Below are 27,834 nucleotides of genomic sequence, written 5' to 3' on the forward strand. Positions count from 1 at the left end.
TTCTTGACTTCCCTAGCTACTCCTTTTAATCATTTTGAAAAACCAGCATTATCACCAAAAATTGAAGCTTTATTCCCAAAGATAACATTGCTGTTTCAAGCATGGTGCTCTGCATTGAACTTTGTCAAAGCTGAAACTGTTGCCTAAATATGAATGTTATTCTTTGATATAGGAATGATTCTTTCAGAGAAAGCAGGGTAACATCTTAAGAAAAAAACATTCAATAGATGTTGTCATTACAGAAGTCAGAGGAAAGTTCATTTTTTAAAAAGCTAGTTTTCCAATATCTCCAATTTTGTTTTTTATTTTCTAGGGCTATAATTAACACATATAAAATTCACCTTTCTGGATTTGATTTATCTTTTTTATTTTTTCTATTGTTTTTCTAAGGGATGGTTTAATCTGAATTTCAAGGAAAAAAGAGATTCTTGGTATGAAAACTGCTAACCCATGAAAATCAACTATTTTCTTGGGACATATAAACTTATGGAACTGCCTGGCTTCCTTAGATGTTTTGATTTGCTCATGGACACAAAGTTGGTATGATCAGAACCTCCAGGAATTGAATCCAACTCTTTCTGACTTTTACCCTTAATTGACATTGCTGTATCATCTCATTTTTTTTTCCATCAGTAGAGTTGAACCTCAACAAAAGAAGAGAAAGTTTGCATTAGTGACTACTTCTATCAGAGATTGTTCTCTAGTTGCATACAATAATAGCAATATTGTACAGTGATCAGCTATGGTGATTTAGCTATTCTTAGAAATACAATTATCTAAGACAGTTCTGATACACTTATGATGAAAAATGCTCTCCACCTGCAGAAAAAGAACTGATAAAGTTTGAATACAACCTGAAGCACTTTTCCCCCCCTTTATTTTTCTTGGTTGCTTGTTTGTTTTTTTTGTCTGTGTTTTCTTTCAAAACATGGATAATATGAAAATATGCTTTGCGTGATATTTGCATCAAACAATTAGACAATGTTCTCTGTCTTTGGGGGTTTTGGAAATCAAAATTACAAAAAATATTAAAAATTGTTAAGCTATCATTATGCTTTATTTCTCCTGGCAAGGAGAAAAACCATCCTTTATAATCATTCTCACCATGGAAGATACTGATTTCATGAATTATCTCATGTCCCATGAGCATATGCCTCATAAAAGAAGTCCATAAGAAGGTTTCAGAAAGATTAACAAAGAATGAATAATTATGTATTTGGGAACATCACTGGAGAAGATAATTGAGGAAAGATCAAAAACTATCTTCTCAATTAGGCAGCCGTATGGTGATAGCTGTTGTTTCTGTAAAAATGTCCTTTGTAGAGATTGAAGGACCAAGAAATCTTCTATAGAAGAAGATAAATGGAATGATCTGATGACACATCATTAGAAGAAAGATGACCACAATCCTCTTTAGGAGAAAAAGAAGATTGTGAAAATTATATTTTCCCAAGTTTAGCATGGGGCAAGAAGTTGGATGATAGTTTAGAGAGGGACAAAAACAATGAACTGTGGTGTCAAGGATTGGTTTCTTCACTTCCATCAACTTCAGAATAGAGTTGTCAATGAGGATGGAGGGAGGGAGCAACCAGTACCATAAGGAAACAAGACAATGACCATCTGCCCCAAAACTATACAACCCAGAGAGCAGAATAACTTTAGGCCAACTCCAAGGGTAGAGATCCTGAATCTGGAGCAGAGATGAAAATAGGAATCAAAAAGAAAGAGGCATCCAAATTATTGTTTAGTTGATGAGTTAGAGGTCAAGAATGAGTACCATTGACACTTCCCCTTAATTTTAATTCATGATCCTGAGAGGAAACTTCCTTTTTTCCTTTCCACAAACTCTCTGTGAGTATAGTTCAGAATTCACTCCAACCATATGATTTGAGGTGGGTGTACCCACATGAGGGCACTTCTATCATTTTTCACTTTATGTCTTATATAAGCACTCTATGTCATTTTAAGCAATAAGGGAAGGGAATAACAACCAATCCAATATTTTTGCCAATATAGAACTCCAAATAGGGTCATCACGAGTAGAACATAAATAATTACATAAGCATCAGCAATAATAAGTAATGTGATCCCAATATGTTAAATCTTTGTAACTAATTATAGGTGGGGGTTATTGTGAACTGAGAAGAGAGAAACTCCCAAATGAGGTAGAGGTTGTCAGTTCTAATATCAGCGTTCTCTTATTTAGTTCAAATTTGACATTAGGACAAAATAAGGTACTTGAATTTATAATTAAATAATATACAAAAAGACATTTTATTTTACCCTAACACAGCAAGGATAAACATGAATGTAGTAGTATTTATCTTCATACAGAAATGCATCAAGTCTTAACATCAAGATGTTGAAGGAATGACTCACATGGTCTTCAGAAATCCACCAAGTCTGAGGAGCCTTGACTGATGAGACCTTTTAATGCTTTTAGGTGATCAGGGAATTTCACTGGGGAAGTCAGGGCCAGTTAGATCCTAGGGACAATTCTGTTTTCTTTTAAGGAAGGCTAATTCCTAAAAGATTGGAGGAGGAGAATGAAAAGGAGAAGGAAAAGAAAAAGAGAAGTATGAGGAAGATGAGCAACACAATACACAGTATAGAGGAGGTGGGATAGGGAAGCTGCATCAGGAATATGATGATAAATATTAGTCCTGTTCATAAAGATTCACAAGTTTTTGTAGACCGCCGGATTTATATTTAAATAGTTTGAGAAATGATTGCTTTTAGTCAATTAAATTAATTCTAGCTTCATTCATCAGGAACTGATTGGGTACAGACTACCAGGAGTAGACATGCATGTAACCAGGAGCAAAATATGCATTTTAGGAATGCTTTCCCAGAATTTGGTCCAAGAAATTGATAAGATTACTAGACTGGGCCAGAAATATGTGAGATATAGAGGACAAGATGATTTTACTACTTAGAGGACAGCTCAGATATGTTTTTTTGCCAGATTACTTATACATTGATATATTCTATGAATTTATGGATGGAGTCACACAAACAATTTTGACCTACTTGTACTACATATACTATTCCACATTTAAGGCTAGTCCTAGAAATCAACATAAAGAGAATATTGACCCAAGGGTTAAGGGACATGAGATAATAATAACAATAATAACAATAACTCACATTTAAATTAAATTTAAAAATAGTTTTTAAATAGTACTTCAAGGTTTGCAAAATTCTACACAAATATTATCTCAACCTGGGAGACAGATGCTCTTAATACCCCTACTTTACAGATGAGAAAATGGAAACTGGTTCAAATGTTGTTGTTATTGCTTGTTCTTCACTGTTAAAAAGGAGCATGACAAAAGAGAGGTAATGCCCCATCATGCAAGTGATTGGATTTAAGAGAGGTAGGGCTGTGCAAAGTTACCGTTCTTACTTTGTCTTCCACAGTCATATGGATCTAGTGGCAAGATATCAGTGAGGATGAGCTAAAGACTTTAACAGGTTTCAATTTGAAGCAAAGTCTATTCAGCGAATAAAACTAGGTAAGAGATGAAGCAAAGAATGACCTCTTTTTCCTAGTTAAAAAAAATAAATCTGGGAATGGAAAACCCCTAAGGTTTTCCCTAAAATAGAAACATTTGCTATTTACGTTCTCTCTGAATTATATAGATAGTAGGACATCAAATTCAAACTCAGGTCTTCCTGACTCCAGGCCTACTGTTCACCTGGCTATCCACAATATCACTAGTCAGTTATAATAATCTACACATTATCAACTAACTTCTTTGAGACTTAGTTTCCTTATCTTTTCTTAAAGAGGAGCTTAGATTCACTAATTTCTAAGATCCTTTCCAGTTCAAACTTAATAGGAAAAAAGTCTACAAATTTTTGTAATATACAAGTTTACATTGTGCTAAGAATCTACTTGTATGAAAGTGTGAAATTAATAGCTTTGGATCGTGGATCAACAAACATTTATTAAATGCCTACTATGTACAAAGTGGTGTGTCAGTTTGGGGGGGGGTAGTTACAAAGACAAAAATAAAACAGTTTTGCCCTCCAGAAGAATAAATCCTACTGGAAAGATACCATGCATAAGCAGATGAACAATAGAAATTACACAAAAGACTTTCAAGAAAAAAGAACCCAAAAAGCTAACAACTGAGGAAGCAGAAAAGTCCTTGGATAGGAGATGATTATCTAAATTTCATTGTAAAGGAAGCTCTCTGATACTGAAGGAAATGTGTTAGTATACAGTTAAAAAATATTCACAACTAATCTGATTATTTTTTTTTCTTTCCCTTTTCCTCATCACCTGACATTTATATAAATATCTTTCTTCTTTGGGATTTATTTACACACAGCCACAGCTTTCCTTGATCCACAAAAATGCAAATAAAATTCAAGGGAGGGATTGTCTAAGCAATTAAGGCTGGACAGGTGAGTTTTAGGATAAGCACCAGTTTGATTTTGTTATGTGTCTGTCTTTGTATTTATAAATCATGTTGTAGCTGCTGGCTTCTTGAGTTCGGTTCTATCTATGAGAAATCATTATTCAGACTCAGGAAAGCAAGGGTGGAAATAAAAACAAAAACTAATTAAAAGAAGTTACAACACATAGGAAGGAATGGGTAGAGAGGGAGAGAGAGAGAGAGAGACAGAGACAGAGACAGAGACAGAGACAGAGAGACAGACAGAGAGACAGAGACAGACAGAGAGACAGACAGAGACAGACAGAGATAGAGAGACAGAGAGACAGAGAGAAAAGAACAGCCAAGTAGTGTTGGCTGGACCACAGTGAGAGAAGACTGCAGCCCTGAGCTGGAGTACAACCCAGGCTTTTATGTCTTGCCTCTCAATGCTATATATCTCCATGATTATTTGACTCTAGCTGGCTGATCAAAATTAAGGACAGAAATAGAGAAACAGCAAAGGACAGAAAGAGATATAAGACAAAGGGAGGAAAAAGACAGGGGGAGAGACAGTTATAGACAGAGAAGAGAGTATACAGAACTGTGGCTGTTAACATATTTATACCACATATATATCATAGTGCTTTAGTTTTTCAATCTCCCATCCCAAACATTAAGTTCTTTCTTCTAGACCACTATTATTCAGCATCCACTTGCCACTCCCAAATTAGAGGAAGGGGGTACTCTGAAGGAGGTACTCTAAACGAGAGCTGAGATTTTTAGCCCATAGTCTGATTAGGAATTCAGAGGGTTTGAAAAGTGATTGTGACTGTATACAAAACAGTAACACTCTAAATTTAATTGGACCATTTTATTGGGAACTACAGGATGTTCAAGTTACATTTTAGTGCCTTTGAAACCAAGTCATTTATTGAGATGAAAGCAGAGGTCATATTTTTTTCCACTGTAGATTTGTTTTATGACCCCAAGCTATTGAACATTCTGTGAACCAGAACCAGCCCTTTGTAAAACTGACAAGTGAATGAAATCTGTTGACAGTACTGCTCAACTGATAATCTTCTTCCTTCCTTTCTCATCTTTGGGCATCATCTTTCTCCTGTGCCCAAGGCAATCATATTATTTTTGCATTATTATTTATCAAAAGATTTCAGTATATGATTTAATAAACTCATTTATTGAGATGTAATTAACTGAAAGGGTTTAAAACATAACACTACGTGGCTAGGTGGCATAGTGGAGAGAGTATTAGGTCTGAAGTCAGGAAAACTTGAACAAGAAACCAGACACAAACTAGCTGTGTGATCCAGGGTATCTTAATTGCAGTCTGCCTCAGTTTTCTCATCTGTTCCTTGTTTAGTTGTCACCACCATATTTGTATCATGAAGGAATTTGGTAGGACTCCTTTTTCTAATTTTTCCGGATAGCTTATACAGTATTTTTTAAATGTTTGCTAGAATTTACATGTGACTTTAATTAAGCATAGGGAATTTTTTTAGGGAGCTCACTGATGGCTTGTTTAGTTTCTTTTTCTCCCCTTATAAATGAGTGAGATATCTTTTAAGTTGCCTTGGACTGGAAAATTGTTTCAATTTCTTCTTTTGTTGGTTCTGTCACTTGAATATTCATTTTAAAATATTAGAGAGATTTAGAAATGAATTTGGGAGAGTTCAGGCCAGTTCCTACTTTACTCTGCCATCTAGGCTCCAGACCCAATGAGTTTCCTCATCTGTAAAAGACAGATAAAAATCAACCTGATTCACAGGGTTGATGTGAGGATCAAATGAGGAAATATTTATAAAGTGCTTAGTATAATGTCTGGCACTTAGAAGTCATGATATAAATGCTGGATATTGATCATCATTTTTATTCTCTATTGCAGGTACTTTTTTTTTTTTTTTTTAGTTTTTGCAAGGCAAATGGGGATAAGTGGCTTGCCCCAGGCCACACAGCTAGGCAATTATTAAGTGTCTGAGGTCAAATTTGAACTCAGGTACTCCTGACTCCAGGAATTACTATGTGATGACATTTTAGATTATCAACAAATCTATATGGGGAAAATTTGTTTTGGAATTAGGAAACTTTTATGTCTCTATAGTAGAGAGAATACTAATCTGTCAGTAGGCCTGGGTCAAAATCTTGATCCTATTTCTTACTTTCTGAGTAGTCTTAAAAGAATAATTTTAGGGGCGGCTAGGTGGCACAGTGGATAAAGCACCGGCCCTGGAGTCAGGAGTACCTGTGTTCAACTCTGGTATCAGTGTTCAACTCTGGTCTCAGACCCTTGATAATAACCTAGCTGTATGGCCTGGGGCAAGCCACTTAACCCCATTTGCCTTGCAAAAACCTTTAAAAAAAGAATAATTTTATATTTCAGGCGTCTGTTTGCTTACATTTAAAAAGAAGAGGTTGGGGGGTAGGGAGAGGAAAGTAGGATTGGAAGAAAAATTGTAAAACTCAAATAAAATATTTAATAAAAAAAATAAAAAGAGGTTGGAGCAAATGATCCCTAAGGTTACTTCATTCTCTTAATCTGAAGATCCTCTACTCAAAGATCACACTGCCTACATCTACTATAAGAACAGTCTGCCTAATTGAATGTGTGTCTCTATATACAAGTTATTCTAGCCCAAAAGATTAAAAAATGCAAGGCAATGTGCTTATATTTCTTTTCCAGCATCATAATATCTGGGTATTCTATAAAGACAGCAGATTAAATCACTTTGAAATAGGTACAGAGTCATGGAAAGTCTAAATTTCTCACTTGTAACCTTGATATATTTCACTAAAATGATCTATTTTTGTTTTTGGAATTTCTTTAAACCTAGAGGTATTATTTTTCCAGTCAGAGAGATCAGAGGGAGAAAAAAGTTTATATCATTTGATAGAAATAATATTAGAGGAGAAGGTTTTAGATGATCTAATTGCCTTTCCTTTCAGTATTTTTTTTGATTCATTTAAAGGAATCCATTGGTCAATCTCTCTCCCTCTTCCCTTCATGTAGTTTCCTACCATAAACCTTGATGAAGCATTTGTCATAACAGTGATTCATTGAGGCAAAAGAATCAAAGAAGGGAATGAGAGAAATTATTTTGCTATTATAATAATAACCAAATACTAAGTTAGGATCTAGGCTTTCTCCTTTTATTTCCTCACAGTTATCCTTTATTCAAGAAACACCCTTTAGGTATTCCTACTCCAAAACTTAAAAGAGCTTTGCTATGCTTGATGTAAATGGAAAAATGAAATCCATAATTTGTACTCTCCTATCACCATCTGGTAAAGCAAATATATGTATAGAAATTTTTAAACACGACCCGTGATTTAATTGGTACATAAACTGGGAAGATGAAAGACTTCTACCTATTTGGATCACCTGCTATGAAATTTAAAGCCTTAGAGCAGGGATTCTTAACCTGAGGGGTCTAAGAACTTGGATGAGAGAAAATTTAAACCTTTATTTCAATGTAATTGGCTTCCTTTGCAACTAAATGTATTGTACTTTATACATTGCAAATGTTATTGTGAGTCCATAGGTTTCCCCAGACTGCCAAAGGGAGTCCATGACACACAAAGTTCAAGAACTAAGACCTTACAGAGTTACTTATAACAGAAGTGTCAAACATATGATCCATTGGCAACAACCCCTATTGCTCCCTTCACCAGATTAGAATGTAATTGGGAAATATATAACAAAATAGATAAAAATATGATTAATAAAACATACATAACATTAAATTTTTAAAACTAAGTCAATATATGAACCTTAGAGATTCTTATATACAAATTAATGACTCCATGGTATTTGAGTTGGACACCACTGGTTTAGAAGTACTTAGAGTTAGAGTATGTCATTGTACGTGTTAAACATTTGGTGAAATACATCTATAACGCTTTTGCTGAGTTGGCAAGATTTAAAATATTTTTTAAAATTCTGAAAGATCCTACTCTTCATGTTTTGTCAAAACTCCAAATTATTTTTAGGATTAAAATATTTTTAATTAACAAAAATCTATTTTTTCTTTGTCCCACTCCTATCCCATTGAAAAATGGGAGAAATAAATTCGATGCAATAATCAATGAATGAACCTTTATGGTTCAAGTGCAAGCTTACAATCTAATGGGGAGAGAATATGCAAACAAACCTATACAAAGCAACAAATATGCAAAGTCAAAGAAAAGAAATTCCTTCATGCTTTAAAAATGTCTCATTTTACGCCATAAACCCATGGCCCTTCTCTGTTACTTTGTTTATTTTAATCATCTCTTTTGGAGTGGTGAGTATCAAGTGCATAGAATTTGAACAAGAAATGTGTCTTATTGTCAGGGTCTGACAAAATGAGTATTATGGGTGCAGCTAGGTTGTGTAGTGGATAGAGCACCAGCTCTGGAGTCAGGAGGATCTGAGTTTAAATTCATCCTCAGACACTTAATAATTACCTAGCTGTGTGGCCATGGGCAAGTCACAACCCCATTTCCTTGCAAAGCCCCCCCCAACCCCCCCCAAATAAATATTATGATAAGCCCTCAAAGCTATATTTCATATTATGCTAAAAGTAAAGATATGATTAGCAAAAAAGCCAAAAAACTTAAGACGAAAACTACCACACCTCCCCAATATAAAACAGAAATAGAAGAATAGGGAGCACAGATAAGTACCAAAGAAGGAAGTATGAAATGGTGGGCATGGGCTTAAGGAAAGTGGTTAGATTGTATCATCTCCATAAATTGTTATTTGTTTTTTCTTTTTACAGTACCTAAAAAGGCTAAGGAAACATACCACCTGGGGCAACTGAAAAAGCGTGAGGAAGGGGGAGAGGTGCAAAGAGATGTATTGTAGTAGATATTTCAGAAAAAATGTAACAAATGACATATAAATATGCATTGGAGATTATTTCTGTGTTAAGCAGAGTGCAACTTCTTCTGAAATAGATTTCAAAGTTGAAAAAGATTAATCACTGTAGTCATCTTGACTGAGTTGAAGAGACACAGAAATGGTTCATTACTCAGATTTTATAAAGATGATCATTGACAGATGGATAAAAGAAATGATCAAAATTGATGATGTTTATAGTAATATATAGTTGAAGTCAAGCAACAAAATGTTCTCCAAACCCTCATTATTTCATAGAAATGTCCTTTTGGTTCTTAAAAGATAAGCTTAAGCAAATATTACCTGAATGATGTACTGGCGATAACCACTTCCTCCCTCTCTCTCAACACACACGAATACACACACACACACACACACACACACACACACACACACACACACACACAAAACGGAAGCAAGCACTATTCTCATAAGTCTCATTATTGACTGCTCTTGCTCTTGGAATGGTAGTATTATGGAACAATGGAAAGAGCAATACATATGGAATGAGAGCAACTAACTTCAATCCTGATAGATCCTCACTTCCTGAGTGATTTGGGGCTAGTCAATTAAACCACTGATTTGAGTCCTCTCATCTATAAAATGAGGCAGTAGGAAAAGATGGTAACTTCTTGAGCTATGCTTCTTTGGATGTATCAAAGTATCCCAAAAACATCATTTATAGAGTATTATAGAGTTTCTCTGTTAATCATTCCCTATTTTTTGCAACTCTAAAATAAATTTTGCAACATTGTCTTGATAAGAAACAAATGCAGAGTCTTATAAAACTACAAGCACAGAGATTATCTTAGTGGTAAACTATTTAGACTTGATAAAGTTTTTTTTAGATACAATTGCTTTTTTTTTAAGGTTTTTGCAAGGCAAATGGGGTTAAGTGGCTTGCCCAAGGCAACACAGCTAGGTAATTATTAAGTGTCTGAGACTGGATTTGAACCTAGGTACTCCTAACTGCAGGGCCGGTGCTTTATTCACTGCACTACCTAGCCGCCCCAGATACAATTGCTTTTAAAGAGTTATAGAAAACAATCACTTTATGTAGATAAAGTAATATGGATGGAAGAGTACTGAATTTGGAGACAGGAAACTAGGATTAAAGTAATACTATCTGTGGTACTTTCTAGCTATGTCATCTGGAGCAAGTCACAACCTTTCTGTTGCTTAGTTTCTGCATATCATCATGTCCTGAGGAAAATCCTTTAAACAGGGGCAGTTAGGTGGCACAGTGGATAGAGTACCAGTCCTGGAGTCAGGGTGACCTGAATTCAAATCTGAACTCAGAAAATAATTGCCTGTGTGACCTTGGGCAAGTCACTTAACCCGATTGTCCTGCCAAAACTAAAAAAAAAATCCTTTAAACATTTGTAAGTTGGCCTACCTTCACTCCCCCATCCCTTCCCAATCCCTTGATACAAACTCTTTCAACATGATTTCTATTCCTGTACTAAACTATATTCCATTCCTATACCAGAGCATGAGAATATCTTTGGTAGAGTATTAGAAAATGCATTGACTGTTGTTTGGATACCTGCTAGGGAGCAGAAACTTAAATTGCTCAGTGCAATTGCCAACATGACTCTGGGATGTGAGTTGAAAACATGCTTAATTTATAAGATTAATTGAGGTTATATCAGACTAGTTCTAATCTGACAACTTTATCAACATTTTTCTCCCCACACATTATGTGGATCTATTGCAGCAGCAGCAACAGCATCTCTAGCATTTATGTGGTGCTTTAAGGTTTGTAAAGCATTTAACAAATATTAACCTCTTTCTCAACAAACAAAGGTAAGTGCTATTATTATCCTCATTTTACAGATGAAGAAACTGAAGGAGACAGAGGTTAAGTGACTTGCCCAGGGTCACACAGCTAATTGGAATTTGAGACTGGGTTTGACTTTACGACTTCCTGAATACAGGTCCAGTACTCTATTTACTGGGTCACTTCACTATTTCATGAGGTGAGGCTTGGCCTGACCCCACACAGACACATTCAGAGCTTCCTCATACCCACCCCTCACTCACTAAAAGTGTTGTAGTATTGCAGTCTTTTCTACAACATTCATTTCTACTCAAACTCTGATCAAATGATCTCTAGGCTCCAAGTTAAACAATCACTGCTCTTTTGTTTTATTCTTGTAACAACAAAAGATGACTGCATCTGCCACCATGAATACCAGTAATTTTCCTAAATGCTAGAGTAGTGCCATAGAAATGTCTGATACCATCAACTGCTCCTGTGGTGGCAAGACCTATGGAGGGAATTTTCCACTCATGTAGTCACTTCTCCATTTCCAGTTCCAATGTGCCAATCATCTGATAAACTCAGCATCATCTCTATTTCTATAATAAACTTCCAGAGCAAGTAGTTGTCCTACCTAGTTATAAACATATTTGATCAGACTACCTACAGGGAAGACAGTTGGGTTCTATTTGTGTCTCCACAAATAAATATATTTGAGCACCTGCCTTGGAGTCAGGAGGACCTGAGTTCAAATCTGCCCTCAGTGTTACCTAGTTGTGTGACCTTGGGCAGGTCATTTAACCCCATTGCCTTACAAAAACCAAATATACATATATATAGATATAGATATAAAGTACTTATGATGATGTCTATGATCCTGAGTCAAAGGAAAATCATTAAAATTGATTTTTTCTTTAGGCAAGGTGATTTCATACACTAGCCTATCAGTATTTCTAAGACCACAGGGTCCCATAACATGTCTGAGAAAAGTAGCAGTGTTTCAGAAAATATCTTCAAGGATATAATTGTCACTGATCTTATGACACAGATTCATCACTGACAAACTTTTCTATTTTCTTTGTGCTCAGCTTGATTCACAGCCTTGCACACAAGCCTTCCTCAGGAACACACATATGATAGAAAATAATATGAAGAAGCAAAGGAAAAAATTATTATTCAGAACTAACAGACCCTTGAAGTCAAATAGCTTCAATATCTTTTTCTCTCTTGTTCCAAAATCAATTCTTTATTAGCACTAGACTTTCAGCCTTATTGGCACCAGGCAAGAGATTTGAATCTCTCTTACCTTTACCCTACATATAGCCCTATAGTTGAAGAGAAGTCAGTGTCCGCAGGGCTCCTGACCACTACCCCTACAACTCTGTTATCTTGATTTTCTTACTCATAATATAATCCTGGTGTCCAACTAACATTTCAAAAATTGAGTTGTTTCTCTTCTCCCCAGGAACTATACTTGGGTTAAATAGTAACTATATAGTTTTGAAATTTATTCTGCATGTAGTTTTGGAAAATCTAGGAGTGGATCTAGTTTTCAGAGGCTGGAGTTTTAGGAAATAATGGCAAATGTCAGTACTTTGAATATTTAAAGTGCAGGTAAGATTTGGCTTGGTTCCAGGGACAAAACCAGAATAATATGGGCAGTCCAGAAGCTATTTCAAATCAGAGTCTTGTGCCAAAAGGGGCCATCAACTATTCCAATTGCAGCTACATTCCAAAGCATATTCCTCAGAATGAATATCCTCAGGGCTACAATCCTTTTTCCTACTTAGTGGGGTTGTCCATTGTTTAGTAAAAGACTATATATCATGATATACCCATAGTTTTTTTTTTTCAAGGCAAATGGGGTTAAGTGGCTTGCCCAAGGCCACACAGCTAGGTAATTTACACCCATAGGGTTTTTTTTCCACTTTTCTTTTATTTAATATTTATTCTCATTTTGTACAAATGGTTTTTTTACATTAATAAAATATTCTTGTTTAAGAGTAAACGAGGGGGCGGCTAGGAGGCATAGTGGATAAAGTACCGGCCTTGGAGTCAGGAGTACCTGGGTTCAAATCCGGTCTCAGACACTTAATAATTACCTAGCTGTGTGGCCTTGGGCAAGCCACTTAACCCCATTCACCTTGCAAAAACCTAAAGGAACAAAAAAGAGTAAGTGAACCCCCCCCCATAAATAGACTTGCTTGAGCTATAAAGGGGAGAGAAAAAAATTAAAATTAAAAAAATAGTAATAATTGTAGGTATGGCCAGGTGGCGCAATGGACGGAGCACCAGCCCTGGAGCCATGGGCACTCGAGCCCACATCAGGCCCCGTACACCCAACAATCACCCAGCCATGTGACATGCAAGCCAGCTGAACCCCACTGCCCTGCAAAAACCAAAAAAAAAAAGAAAGAAAAAAAAGACCCCAAATAAAATAAAATAGTAATAATAGTAGGGGTGGCTGGGTGGTAGAAAGAGCATTGGCCCTTGAGCCAGGAGCACCTGGGTCCAAATCCAGCCTCAGACACCCAACAATCACCCTGCTATGCAGCCCCAGGCAGGCCACCCAGCCCCATCTGCCCTGCACCCCCCAAAAAAATAATAATAATAAAAAATGTGCTTGAGTCTTTGTTCCAACACCAACAACTCTGTCATGGGTGGATCACATTCTTTATCATAAGTCCATGGCAAAAGTTACTTCCATATTTTTCCACCATTGCCATTGCTGATGGCAACTCCCTCCTTTCGTATTTCTCTAATACCACATACTATATTTTCTCTCTACTTTTACTCTGATTCTGCTGTAGGGTAGCTGAGTGGCACAGCAGACAGATCCCTGGCCTTGGGGCCAAGAGGCCCCAAGCCCCCATACCACCCCTTAGGCCCCAGCATCCATCTGGCCCTATGGTCCTGGACAGGCCATCCAATCCTAGCCCCTTGCAAGAAGTAAAAAAGAAAACGTGTTATATCTGACTACTCTCCCCCCCATGGTCCATCCTCTCCTCCTTCATTCACATCCCCACCCCTTCCCCCTGTCCCCCCCCCCCCTTCTTACTCTAGATGCCTATACCCCATTGGGTATATATGCTGTTTCCTCTCCTAACCACCTCTGATGAGAGCAAAGATTCCCTCATTCACCCTTGCCTTCCCCCCTCCCGTATCATTGCAATAGCTCATTGTAATAAAGAAAAATCTTATTATATGAAATATCTTGGCCTATTCCCCCCTCTCCTTTTTCTTTCTCCCATTACATTTCCCCTTTTTCTATTGACTCCATTTTTATACCATATTTTATCTTCAAATTCAGCTTTCTCCTGTGCTTCAACTATAAAGGTTTCCTCTAACTGCTCTATTAACTGAGAGGGTTCATATGAGTATTATCAGTGTCATTTTTCTATGCAGGAATACATGCAGTTCATCATCAAGTCCCTCATATTTTCCCCTTCTCCAATCTCTATTCTTCACCCAAGTCCTGTATCTGAAGAGCTCTGGCCATTCCAACAGGAACATTTGAAATTCCCCTGGTTCATTGAAAGTCCATCTTTTTCCCTGGAAGAGGACATTCAGCCTTGCTGGGTAGTTCATTCTTGGCTGCATTCTAAGCTCTTTTGGCTTCCAGTATATTATATTCCAAGCCCTAGGGGCTTCCAACGTAGTTGCTGCTAAGTCCTGTATGATTCTGACTGCAGCTCCACGATATTTGAACTATGTCCTTCTGGCTGCTTGTAATATTTTCTCTTTGACTTGGGAGTTCTGGAACTTGGCTATAATATTCCTAGGGGTTGGTTTTTTTGGGATCTCTTTCTCAGGGGGATCGGTGGATTCTCTCCATTTCTATTTTGCCCTCTGCTTCTAGAATATCAGGGCAATTTTCCTGTAGTAATTCTTTGTAAATGATGTCAAGGCTCTTTTCCTGATCATGACTTTCAGGTATTCCAATAATTTTTAAATTATCTTTCCTAAGCCTGTTTTCCATATCAGTTGTTTTTTCAATGAGATATTTCACATTTTCTTCTAATTTTTCATTTTTTTAGTTTTGAAGTATTGATTCCTGATTTCTGGTAAATTCATCAATCTCCCTGAATTCTATTCTTTGTCTGAAGGATTTGTTCTCCTCAGAGAGTTTTCTTATCTCTTTTTCCATCTGGCCCATTCTGCTTTTTAAAGCATTCTTCTCCTCAATAACTTTTTGAACTGTTTTATCCATTTGACCTAAGCTGGTTTTTAGCATGCTATTTTCTTTAGCATTTTTTTGGATTTCCTTGACTAAGCTGCTGACTTCATTTTCATGTTTTTCCTGCATGTCTCTCATTTCTTTTCCCAGTTTCTCTAACTCCCTCATTTGATTTTCAAAGTCTTTTTTGAGCTCTGTCATAGCTTGAGCCCAATTTCTGTTTTTCTTGGAGTCTTTAGATGCAGGAGCTTGTGCTTCTTCATCTTCAGATTGAGTATTTTAATCCTTCTTGGGCACATATGCAAAATATTTCTCAATGGTGTTCCTCTTTTTTCTCTGCTTGCTCATTTTCCCAGCCTAAGCTGTTTTTTGGGGTGCTTCCTGAGCTTTTGGGACACTCCCACAAGGGTCTCAGTGTGTGAGGCTCTGTCCTCCCTCCTGGTCTGTGAATGACCATATGCACCCCCCCTCTGCCATGGGGCTAAGGTGGGGGGGCAGCTGTTCTATGGGGGGGCCTAGACTGCGATCAGGATCTGAATGTGTTCAGAGCCCAGAGTCCTGTTCCAGGGGCAGAGGACAGGGCTCTGCAATCTCTTCACTCCCCTCCCTAGGTTCAATGGACTCATGCCCTGGGGCCTCCTGCTTACCTGCTCAGCCTACTTCTGTTCCTGGAACTCAGCTGAGCTGGCTGGCCTTGCTGTGTGCCCTGAGGGTTGGGCTCTGACAGAGGTCCCCCTGATGTTTCCCCAATTTGTGTCCGGTGCTCCCCAGGGTGTAGCTCAGGAAACTCCCCTGCAGCTGTAAGCCGTGGTTCCCAGTGCCCTGGGGCTGCCTCCAGGAGGCTGAAGTTCTTTCACTCTCGCAGGCCACCCCTCTGGCAGGCCGCCCCACCAACCCCAGGGAGCAGAGCCTTTCTGCTCTTTTTCAGGTTACCTTGAGTAGGAGAACTGCCTCACTGGGTCCCTCTGTGGGTTCTGTCTCTAGAAAATTTAGTTAGAGTCCTTAGCTTATGAGTTTTATGAGAGAGCACCTAAGACAAGATCAGTTCCTGTCGCCATCTTGGCCCCACCCTTACATCCATAGTTTTAGCAAAGTTAATGCCAGTTGCCCTTAAACTCTCACCCACAGGGCATACAGTCTAGTTGATGTAGGAGAGAGAAGTCAACATCTGTAGGCAAATCAAACCATAACCATCACTAGCTTGACATTTTGTCTCCTAAGAAGCTTACAGAAATAACTAAGGAACACAAAAATCTTAGGAATAGGAATGCTTTCAACTCAGAACTGATAGCTATTAACTTGGAAAACAATCCACTGAAGCCCAAATTCACTCTAGGCCTAAATTGCTATACAACCACAGATGACCCAGAAAATAAAGTTCTTGCCATTAAAGTTTTTGGCACTGTCAAATGGTTCTGACTTTTTCAGTGGGAATGATATTAAAGAAGAGGCATTATCTTCTCTTTTAGCATTGTACCCTAAGGACCATGGGATCTTTCCATTTTTGTTGTTTTTCCCTTCGAAATATGAGTTCCTTGAGAGTAGGTACCATCTTCTTGTTTCTATTTATGTCCCAGAGCATGACATGTTGCTTTTTGCATATAAGTGCTTAATAAATGTCTTTTTTCATTTATTAAGGCAAGGTATTTTATAACATTAGATGATCTTCCAAATCTGCATTTCCACGATCAAATTCCCTCAAGTTCTTTTCTTTCCAGGTCTTTTATCTCTCTCTCTCCCTCAAAGACTTTTTCTTTATTGAAGTGTTGTTTGTCTTTTTTCTTGAAGACGACCATGTAATCAGGAAGGTGATGCACATGATCTGGATATGAATGGGGGGTGCTGTGTTGTCACCAATCTCACTTTCTCTTCCAGAGTTATCTGGGTCCAGTGGCCAGATATGACTTAGAATTACTGGAGATGTTTCTGGATACAAGGCAATCAGAGTTTCTGATTTGCTAAAGGTCACATAGCCAGTAAGTGTCAAATGACTGAGGCTGGATTTGAACTCCCATTCTCCTGACTCCAGGGCCAGGACAGAGTCCTGTAAAATTACCTGGAAAAGAAAATGGCAAACTAATCCAGATCTTTGCCAAAAAACTCCAAATGAGGTCATAAAGAGTTGGACATGACTGAAATTGAACAACAAATAATTATATTACTGTATTTCCCCATGTATAAGATGCACCTTAATTTGGGGACCCAAAATTTGGAAAAAAGTAATACATAAAGTTATAGAACTCAAGTTTTATTAACCATGAAATTCAAGAATGTTTTGCTCATAACTTTCTTTTGGGCAAATCTGATGCGTGTATGCATGCTTAGTTCATTCAGTTTCATGAACCTGAAGCACCAATTGCATCCTTCTTTGAAATCAGTCACTGTTTTTTTAAATCAGCAATTCAGTCTTGCCACATGCTGAACTATCTTTGTGAACAAAGGAATTCCAATGGTCCTTTGCTCTTCAATCCATATCTTCATTTCTCTACATTAGGTCATTTTGTTGATTTTCCTCTCATGGCCTTCTTCTGCAGTGGCATTTTCAGTAGGATTTCTTCTTCCCATAGACAGTCTTGGATTTTCTCAGTTGAGAAGGACCAAACTTATATTCAGCAACACAATTTCCATTCACTTTTGCAAACAGGATCACTTTGAACTTGAATTCAGCACTGCACGAAAATCTTTTCTGAGCCATTTCTGGGCAAAAGGTGGCAAAATATAACTAATATACATGGGAATCAATGGCACAAAGACAAGAAGAGAAAAAGCCAAAATGCAAGTAAAAAAAATTTACAACCACTGTATAAGACACTGTAGACCCCAAATTTTTCTAAAAAGGGTGTGTCTTATCCATGGGTAAATATGGTATCTATTTTTATATTATCTTCTTCCAATCCTTGTTGTTACTATCTTCTGATATCTAGGTTTTCCTCCCAAATATCTGTGTCTGGTGTTTTCCTCATAGTTTTCTTTTCTTTACCCTATTCCTAGCTATCATCCTCCAGAATTATTGTTATTATTATCTTTTTAGATTTTTCAAGGCAATAGGGTTAAGTGGCTTGCCCAAGGTCACACGGCTAGGTAATTATTAAGTGTCTGAGGTCAGATTTGAACCCAGGTACTCCTGACTCCAAGGCTGGTGCTCTATCCACTGCACCACCTAGCCGCCCCCTCAGTATTATTATTAATATTGTTTGACCTCAATTCTATTAGCTTTCTTTTCTTTACCAGTTCAAGTAACCAACAGATAGGTAAAACATGCAGCCCCAGACTACTGTAGCTCAAATGCAGCAGCTGGACCAGATTTAGCTGTGTTTATATATCAATAAAGAAAAAAAATATATATATATATATGTATTATATACATATATCTTTATTCATATATTTGTGTGTGTGGTTTTCTAATTCCTTATGTGAACTCTGCTATCCTTATATATGGTTTCTCCTAATGTATGGTTTAGTGGTCCTAATTCCTATTACTTAGTGCATCATATCACATGGATTTGGAAACTGGCAGGCTCTTTTTTTTTTTACTTTTTTTGTTTGTTTTTTTTTTGCAAGGCAAATGGGGTTAAGTGGCTTGCCCAAGGTCACACAGCTAGGTAATTATTAAGTGTCTGAGACCGGATTTGAACCCAGGTACTCCTGACTCCAGGGCCAGGGCTTTATCCACTGTGCCACCTAGCGGCTCCATTCCGCCACCTAACCGCCCCCAGACTCCTTTTAACAGGGTTTTTTTTTAACCTTTTTTTTTTTTGTCTTGGATCCCTTTGGCAGTCTGGCAAATCCTAGTGCAGTCTAGTGAGCCCTTCTCAGAATGATTTTAAATAATTGAAGGAAATGTTAAATTTCAATTAGAGGTTAATGAGAATAAAGATGTAATTTTTTCCCCTCTCCAAATAAAGAGACCCCCTGAAATCTATCCTTGAGGGTTGTTGAACCCCTGGCTAAGTATCCTTAGAGGCACTTAAGTACCCAGTTCTAGTTTCATTTAGCTCCAAAACCTTCATTTTAAAGAGAACTAGCTGTTCCCTGTATGTCATACTCAGTGAGCATTATTTTTTGTGTGGTTTTCCTCATATGCCTGTCTTGGAGTTCAGAATCTGAGCAAGAGAAGTTACAAAGAGAACTATAATTTGCCTCTGGAGCAAGTACAAGAATAATAAAATAAAGGGAAGAACTCTAGATATGAGTTTTCCATGGAAGAATCACAGTAGCAGTGTTAGGGAAAGGTTCTGTGAGTTCATCATAATACTCTGGAGAAGGTTAGAACCAAGACTCCAGTCTCCTGGTATTATTGGTGCTGTGACTGGGGTGTTGACAAGAGTCAGAGATAAGGAAATGGGGTTGGGAGTGGGGTCTTTTTTTTTTGCTAGACAATGAGGTTAAGTGACTTGTCCAAGGTCACACATTAAGTGTCTGAAGTGATATTTGAAGTCAGATCCTCCTGACTCCATGGCCACTACTCTAGCCACTGTACTACCTAGCTGCTGAGAGTATGGTCTTAAAGTCACTAATGTTAATACCACAGTTGTGGTATCAATAACCTAAGGGAGGTTATTTTTATAATTGATTTGCCACATTTTCAAGAGAACATTATGGTCCTCAGGGAGTAGATCTTTTCTTGGTAATGGGTTCTCTGAAAAAATAATTTGAAATAATCTGTCCTAAAGACCATGTGCTATTTTCTAAAAGAAATTGTTTGCATCAGCTCCTATATAGTTTTAGAGAAAGTGCTACAGTTTGCAGCCAAATTGCCAAAAATGATACTAGGCACTCTGCCCTTGAAAGTTCATAATTTCAAGTAGCTCATGGATTCTCCCCATGAATACAATGTCTCAGTACGCATATCAGGAGATTAAGTGAACACTAATTTTGATGAATTGTGAATAAAATATGCAGACAGGAATCTGGGCCATTAAGATAGACACTATAGGATCAGGGAGGGGAACTGGAGGACTGGCAAAAAACAAACACATTATTGGAATCTAGAGACCTGGTTTGACTGGATCATATTCTGCCTTGAATAGAGGTTGTTCCAAGCTTTGGATGATGGATATTTAGATATTTAGAATCATTGCCCATTTCTTAGTAAAAATTGAAACCTATGAGATCCAGTTGAGTCATAGTTTCCTCAAACTGGCATATTCCATTGCATTTCTGTAGAGGCCATGAGAGCAACCCACTCGTATGTGAATTGGGAGGAGTATGTGATTTATGCAATTTTGAATGATCATTAGAAGTGGAGGTAGTAATGTTAACTGACTGTGTGGCAGGGATATAAGACACAACAGTCTGTTTAAAAGAAATTGCAGCAAAACAAAGATCCATCCCTCCTTCTTAAGACATTTCACCAGGGCTATAAAAGGAGTGGTAACCATGCTCCCTGGGGAAACACCATGGGAAGGGGACATTTTTAGCTAGTAATTTAGACTGCTTCAGCTAGCTAGTATGTGAGGAAAATATATTTTAGCTCGACATTTAAGTAAAAGGAAAGGGAGTTTCCCCTGAAATCAATCCCCCCCCCCTTTATGTGTATGGAGGGTATGAATTATTAAACTGACTATAACCTTATTGCCATTGGGCAGGTTTGACTTTTTTGCAGAATGAGGATAAGTTTGAGGTAAGCCTGTATTCTTCAAAAGGTTATGGCTGTATTGTGTGCCTATCCTGGAAAATTTCCTTTCTGTAGGTCTTAATCATGAGATCAAAAATGCCTCTCTCACCCACCCTTCTCCCCCCAACCCTGTCCTCCACACACTCAAAAAATTCCAGTGGCTTTTTCTTGCCTCCAGTAACAAGTACAAAATGTTTTGTTTTGTTTTTTGTCATTCAAAGCCCTTCATTCTAGCTACCTCCCACCTTGCCAGTCTCTATATATCTTACTCCCCAACAAATGCTCTTTGATCCAATGACACTAATCTCCTGGCTGTTCCAGAAACAAGAATTCCACCTGTCCCCCAGTCTGGAAAGTTCTTCCTCTCCCACTCTGACCCATGACCTCCATGGCTGTTTCAAATGAAATCCTACCTTCTACAGGAAGTCTTCTCCAATCCCTCTTTACTCCAGTACCTTCCCTTTGCTAATTGTTTCCTATTTATCTGGGTATAGTTTGCTTTGCATACTTGTTTATATGCTTTCTCCCCTAATAGATTTTAATCTTCTTGAGGGCAGGGACTGTTTTTTGTCTCTTTCTGTATTTCCAGAACAAAATATAATGCCTGTTGTCAATCAAGCAATATTTGTGAATTGATGGATTAAGTAATAAGCCTGCAGGAAAGTAGCCAGGCGTAAAAGTTGCTTACGTATGTTTTTTTCCATCATTCATCTTGTATAACTATCCCTCTCACTTGATACCTTTCCTAATGGTGGCTAGGGAAAGAGAGAGAGAGAGAGAGAGAGTTAATTTATTTAAAAGGAATTCTTTTAATTATAGCTAAAGAAGTCCGTGAAGATAAAACTTTGATACATTCCTCATAATCATGATTGTTCCCAGGTTCCACCAATGTGACATGATATTTGAGTTCCAAAAGTAATATCTTTAACTTATATAAGATTTATCTTTGCTGAACCAATTCAAAACTATCTTTTATCTGATATCTGATTCTTCTTTTCATCTCTGATTCTTCTTTTCATCTGAAGGTTTCAAGGTTATATTTGTTTTGATAGTGCTTCAGGTTTTGAGACTTCAGAACAGTGATGTGACTCTATGAAATCATACTATTTTTGACTAGTTCCCTTGTTGGGAGTATTAAAAATTTTTAATTAAGCAACTTACCTTATTATTATTATATCTATAACTTTCTCCTGAATCCTGCCATTCATAGGGATCCCAAGGTCCTAGATCCACTCCACCAGAAGAATTTTCTATTCAAGATTATGAAAATATTCTAATCAACATTAATTATACTTTGGATGAAATTATAAATTGGCTCAGCCATTTAGCAATTTGGAATTATATAAGAAATATAAATTGTTCATACTCTTTTACCCAGAAATACTACCATTAGACCCCAATCCCAAGGAGGTCAAAGACAAAAGGAAAGGTCCCTTATAAGATCAAAATATTCAAAGCAGTTCATTTTGTAGCAATAAAACTAGAAATAACAATGGGTGCTTCTTATTTGGGGAAAGAATAAATAGATTGGTATGTGAATATTAAAGAATATTATTGCACTATAAAAATGATGAAAATGATGCTACTTATGTAGCACTGCCTCTGGATCATTTAATTAACCCTTACTTTGGCAGACTGGAGACTCAGAGTGGTTATAGGGTTATAGGAATAACTTTAATGTCATAAGGATTACTAGTAGTATTTGAAACCCTAGTTTCAAATGTGTTTAACACTGATTGTCAGCTTTCTTGAAAACTTTAACTGAAAACAACAGATTCCAAACTTATGTTCACTACTAATCTATTTCTGATATCAGGTGAACTTCCTTCACCTCTTTAAAGTACCCTCTAGAGGCTATTTTTCTGGTCAGTCATTTCCCTTCTTGTTCCAATAAGAAGTCATTTGGTGGGAACCATTTAAAGCTTCATCAGGAGCAGCAGGCACAGTAGAAAGAGCACCTGGCCTGGAGTCAGGAGGACCTAAATTCAGGGCACTTAACCCCAAATACCACCAATCTAATAGACCATCACTATTAGTTAAATGTGCTGTCTACTAAATAGGGGTGATAACTTTGGCTCATTCTTCCTTTTGCCCCAATTTCTTTCTTAAAAGAGTCAAGTTCTTTTCTGAATATTAAAAAAGTCTGAATATAATAGTTATTTAAAATAATTATATGGGTGGGGGGCGGCTAGGTGGTGTAGTGGATAAAGCACTGGCCTTGGAGTCAGGAGTTCCTGGGTTCAAGTCCAGCCTCAGACACTTAACCTAGCTGTGTGGCCTTGGGCAAGCCACTTAACCCCGTTTGCCTTACAAAAAACTAAAAAAAAATTATAGAATGGTTTCTTCTCTGGTATACAGAAAGGTTAAGGACAAGAATGTCAATTTTCAGTGTCAGTATTAAGTACTAAGTCTATGCTCCTTCTAGAGAAAATAATGTACTATTACAATTATATACATTTCTGTCTGGGTGACATTTTTTCACTGGATATTTCGATTAGGGGTTTCAACCGTCACAGTGAGGTATATATTTGAGATGATGTTGGGCAAAGTATTTATTCTCTTTTTACCTCCATTTTCCCCTTTGGCAAATTAAAAAAGATTATATATCTTAAGTGGTTGCTCTGAAGTTAGTAAAATTTATATGGTCAGAAATAGAGTTCCTCTGAAGAAAAATAAACAGAAGATAATATTGTTAACATAAATTAAAAGTCCATCAACCCCTTCAAAAAATTTATATAACAGCCCATATATAACACATATATGACAGAATAAATTAAATATATGAAACATATAAAGACTTCTCCATTTTCATTTACCCATTAAAGTTCATGGCTATCCAACTCTAATATGAAAAATTTCTTCAACATACCATCACTACTGCCAGACACTAAATGAAAGTAAGAACATAATGCATTAATGCCCTAATGAATGTTTTTAACTGCTTGAAATGATTAAGAAAGTGTGTAACTCTAAAACCCTGGGAGTTTATTTGTTTTGTTTTAGGTTTTTGCAAGGCAATGGGGTTAAGTGGTTTGCCCAAGGCCACACAGCTAGGTAACTATTAAGTGTCTGAGGCTGGATTTGAACTCAGGTACTCCTCACTCCAGGACCAGTGCTCTAAACACTTTGCTATCTAGCCACTCCTAAGCCTCGAGCGTTTAAAAGAAGACAATAGAGGATAGAGTTTTCTTCCTGTAGTTCTGAATAGACTGAAGATGTAAGCATTTCAGCTACAAAGGAAATAGAAATTCCACCATTGATTATGCTGTATTACTCTCTCTAATATTATCAATAAAATTATCAGTCAAGGTGATAAATCTAGAGGTTTTTTTCTCGTCCTTATGCCTATTAACTTCTTTCAAGTATTAGCTTCTGAACAAAATTAGTGTATTATTTTCTCCTCTCTGGGTTTCCAAATACTATTCTCTCTTGGATTTTATCTTATCTGTCTTATTTTTAGATTTTTTTTTCAAGGCAATGGGTTAAGTAGTTTTCCCAAGGCCACACAGCTAAGTGATTATTAAGTCTCTGAGGCTGGATTTGAACTCAGGTACTCCTGACTCCAAGGCCAGTGCTCTATCCACTGTGCCACCTAGCCACCCCTTTATCTGTCTTATTATTACTCTGATTTAGTCTTCTTTGCTGGATCATTATCCATATCTCATTCTTTAACAAAGGATATATCCCACAACTCTGAACTGTATTTAATTTGGCAATCTCATAAGCTCTTGTTCAATTATTTTCTTCCATGTCTGATTCTTATGACCCTATTTGGAGTTTTCTTGGCAGAGACACTGGAATGGTTTGTTTTTTTATTCTCCACCTCACTTTATAAATGAGGAAACTATGGCAAATGGGTTAAGTGAATTGTCCAGTGTCACAGAGTTAAGGAGTGTCAGAGGTCAGATTTGAATTCAAGAAGATGAATCTTCTTCACTACAAGTCTGGCCATCTATTGTGCACCTAGCTGTCCCTCATGACTCAATTCTCATCAAGCTGCATCTGAATCCAAGATTTATAGATATGTACAGATATTATGTTATTTTATTTTGGGGGGATACTGCAAAAGAGATATTCATAGAGGTATTTTGCTATTCATGTAAGTTCACAAATCACACGTCACTAAAATGGAACTTTTGTCTAAATAAGTTGAAGGCAAAAAAACTTCAGAAATGACTTTTTTTAAAGATAGGAATTGAAAGCATATAGGGAAAATATTGAGGAAATCCTGAGATGATATGAATCCTTTGAATTTTCTAATTCAAGAAGATTTCTAACAAGTAGAATTAGTAGTGATAAATAGATCAAAAAAATAGAAATAAGCAAATGTAATTCTTTTGACAGGTAGATGGTGCAGTGGATAGAAGAGTTGGGTAGGCCCAAGTTCAACAATGACCTCAGACATTTGTTGTTGTGACACCTACTAGCTGTGAAACACTAAGCAAATTGCTTAACTTCTTACTTTCCTCATTTGTAAAATGAGGTTGGGGGGGGAGAGAATAGTTCCTTACCAAATTGTGGGGCGCAAATAAGATAATATTTGTAAAGCAATTAGTATAGGTGGTACTCAATACACACTTATTCTCTGCTCCTAATTGTATTTTATTCTATGGGAAGATTCTCAACATCAATTCTGATGTCTTATAAGGACTTATTTTATTTAGTATAGAGTACAAAATTAAGTGATTTTTAAAATTCTTTTAGAAGGGCAATAATGACCTTTTAATTGTGTTAACAATGTCATTTTCTGCTTACATTTCTTCAGAGGAACTATCTATGACCAGATAAATTTCATTAATTTCAGAGCAGTCATTTAAAATATAAGTATATCCTTTTTTTAATTTACAAAAGGAGAAAATGAAGGTAAAAAGAAAATATGTACTTTGTCCAATATCACCTCAGATTCAGTAACCACAATGATTTCCTTATTCTAACACTTTGTGTACTAAATGGTTTCCTTCAAACATTTGTTAAGTGCCTTCTATATTTCAGATACTGGGCTGCATGCTAAAGATGCAAACATGAAAAATCCCCAGTCCTCAAGGTGCTTACAGTTTTTTAGAGGAAACAACAGATACACAATGAACACACATACACTCATATGTATCTCTTTTGGTGTTTCTTAACAACAAATAAAGAAGAAGATACAAAGTAATGGGGGGGAAGACTTCATGAAGGACACTTATTGATTCTTCCTCTATGATATCTTTTCTATCTTCCCCTACTTTCCACTCCTTGGGACACCATCTTATTTCAAGCTCTCACCAATCCTTACCTGTTTAGGAAGCAGAAGTGAGAATAGAGGCATTCCAGGCATGGGGAAAAGCTTGTGTAAAGACATGGAGATGAGATGTGGAAATCACATATGTAGACAACAAGAAAGTCAGTTTGCTTGACATAGAGTTTATGAAAGGAATTAATGTGCAATAAGAACAGTCTTAAATGTTAGAGAACAATTGTTTTTGATCATAAAATGCACAGGGAACTCTGAGGAATATGATCAGAACTGTGCTTTAGCAATATAACTTTGGCAACTATGTTAAGTATGGATTGGAAAGAGGGAGAGACTTGAAACAAGGAGCTCAATTAACATGTTGCAATTATCTATGTAAGAATAAGAACCTGGGGGCGGCTAGGTGGCGAGCACTGGCCCTGGAGTCAGTAGTACCTGAATTCAAATACGGTCTCAGACACTTAATAATTACCTAGCTGTGTGACCTTTGGCAAGTCACTTAACCCTACTGCCTTGCAAAAACAAAAAAAAATCAGAACTGGAATTCAGGTGGTTTTTATGTAGAAAGGGAAATGGATTAAGATGTGAAAGATGTAATGGAGGAAGAATAAGAAAGACTTGGCAGTTGAATAGATATGTGTGAAAAGGGAAAGTGAAGAGCCAAGAATAAATTAGGTTATAATTGAGGTTTATTGAAATTATTCTTGAAAGAAAAGAGAAAGTTCAAAAGAAAGGTAGGAATTAATTGGGGCAGCTAGGTGGCGCAGTGGATAAAGCACCAGCCCTGGAGTCAGGAGTACCTGGGTTCAAATCCTGTCTCAGACACTTACTATTTACCTAGCTGCGTGGCCTTGGGCAAGGCACTTAACCCTATTTGCCTTGCAAAAACCTAAAAAAAAAGGTAGGTTTGGCACCAATGAAAATGAGTTCTACTTTAGAGATGTTGAATTTGAGATACCAATGGAACATGTAGTTTGAAATAAGTGAGTGGTTGGTAATATGGGCCCATAGCTCTGAGAAAGAGAAATCTTAGCTAATAGAATTGTTCCAGGCAGCTAGAGGGCTTAGAAAGACTGGTGTTCAAATCTGGCCTCAGACACTTCTTAATTGTGTGACCCTGGGCAAATCACTTAACCTCTGTTTCTTTTAATCCCCTGCAGAAGGAAGTGACAAATCACTGCAGTATTTTTGCCCCATAAAATGTCACTTAGAATTGGATACAACTAAACAACAACTTTGTAATTTATTTATAAAGTACAATTTACCAATGTTTACATATTTTATTTTTCATTGCAAGAAAGAGTCCTGAAGACTATATCTCCCTAGTCCTAGCATCTCTTGATTTATAGTAAGAGATTATAATCTGCTCTATCCACTGCACCATCTAACTGCCCCCAAAAGCATTGTTTCTAAGCCAGTATATTATGATATTTTGGTATTCCATTACTAATGGAATTAGTATTGCTAGAAGGTTGCAGAATAGGAATGACACATCTACATTTCTAGTCATTTGTACATATGCAACACCTATTTCAAACTCTGCTATTGTTCTCTCTCAAAGTAATCATTTGTAGAATATCTCCCCCAGTGGAACTCACTGGGATTAGGGACCACATTTTGTCTTTCTTTATATCCCTAGCACTTAGAACAGTTCCAGAAAGCACTTAATACATGCATTTGTTTGACTGACTGATTATACTGGTAATTTACACTTATTTGTTGTTGTTCAGGCATTTCAGACATGTCCAACTCTTGGTGACCCCACACTG

The 27,834-nt window shown here is 37.0% G+C and overlaps 1 long non-coding RNA gene across 1 annotated transcript in view; it reads right to left on the reverse strand.

Moving 5' to 3' along the window:
• Positions 1–244: 244 nt before the first annotated feature.
• The window catches only part of LOC141523722 (uncharacterized), a 38,484-nt gene continuing 10,894 nt past the window's right edge, over positions 245–27,834 (reverse strand). The window contains exons 2-3 of the long non-coding RNA XR_012478571.1: positions 21,994–22,082; positions 245–2,525 (exon numbers count right to left, since the gene is read on the reverse strand). This is a non-coding gene — a long non-coding RNA (uncharacterized LOC141523722). The remainder of the gene's footprint in view (positions 2,526–21,993; positions 22,083–27,834) is intronic.

Source organism: Macrotis lagotis, chromosome 5 (genome assembly GCF_037893015.1).
Source record: "Macrotis lagotis isolate mMagLag1 chromosome 5, bilby.v1.9.chrom.fasta, whole genome shotgun sequence".
NCBI lineage: Eukaryota > Metazoa > Chordata > Mammalia > Peramelemorphia > Peramelidae > Macrotis > Macrotis lagotis.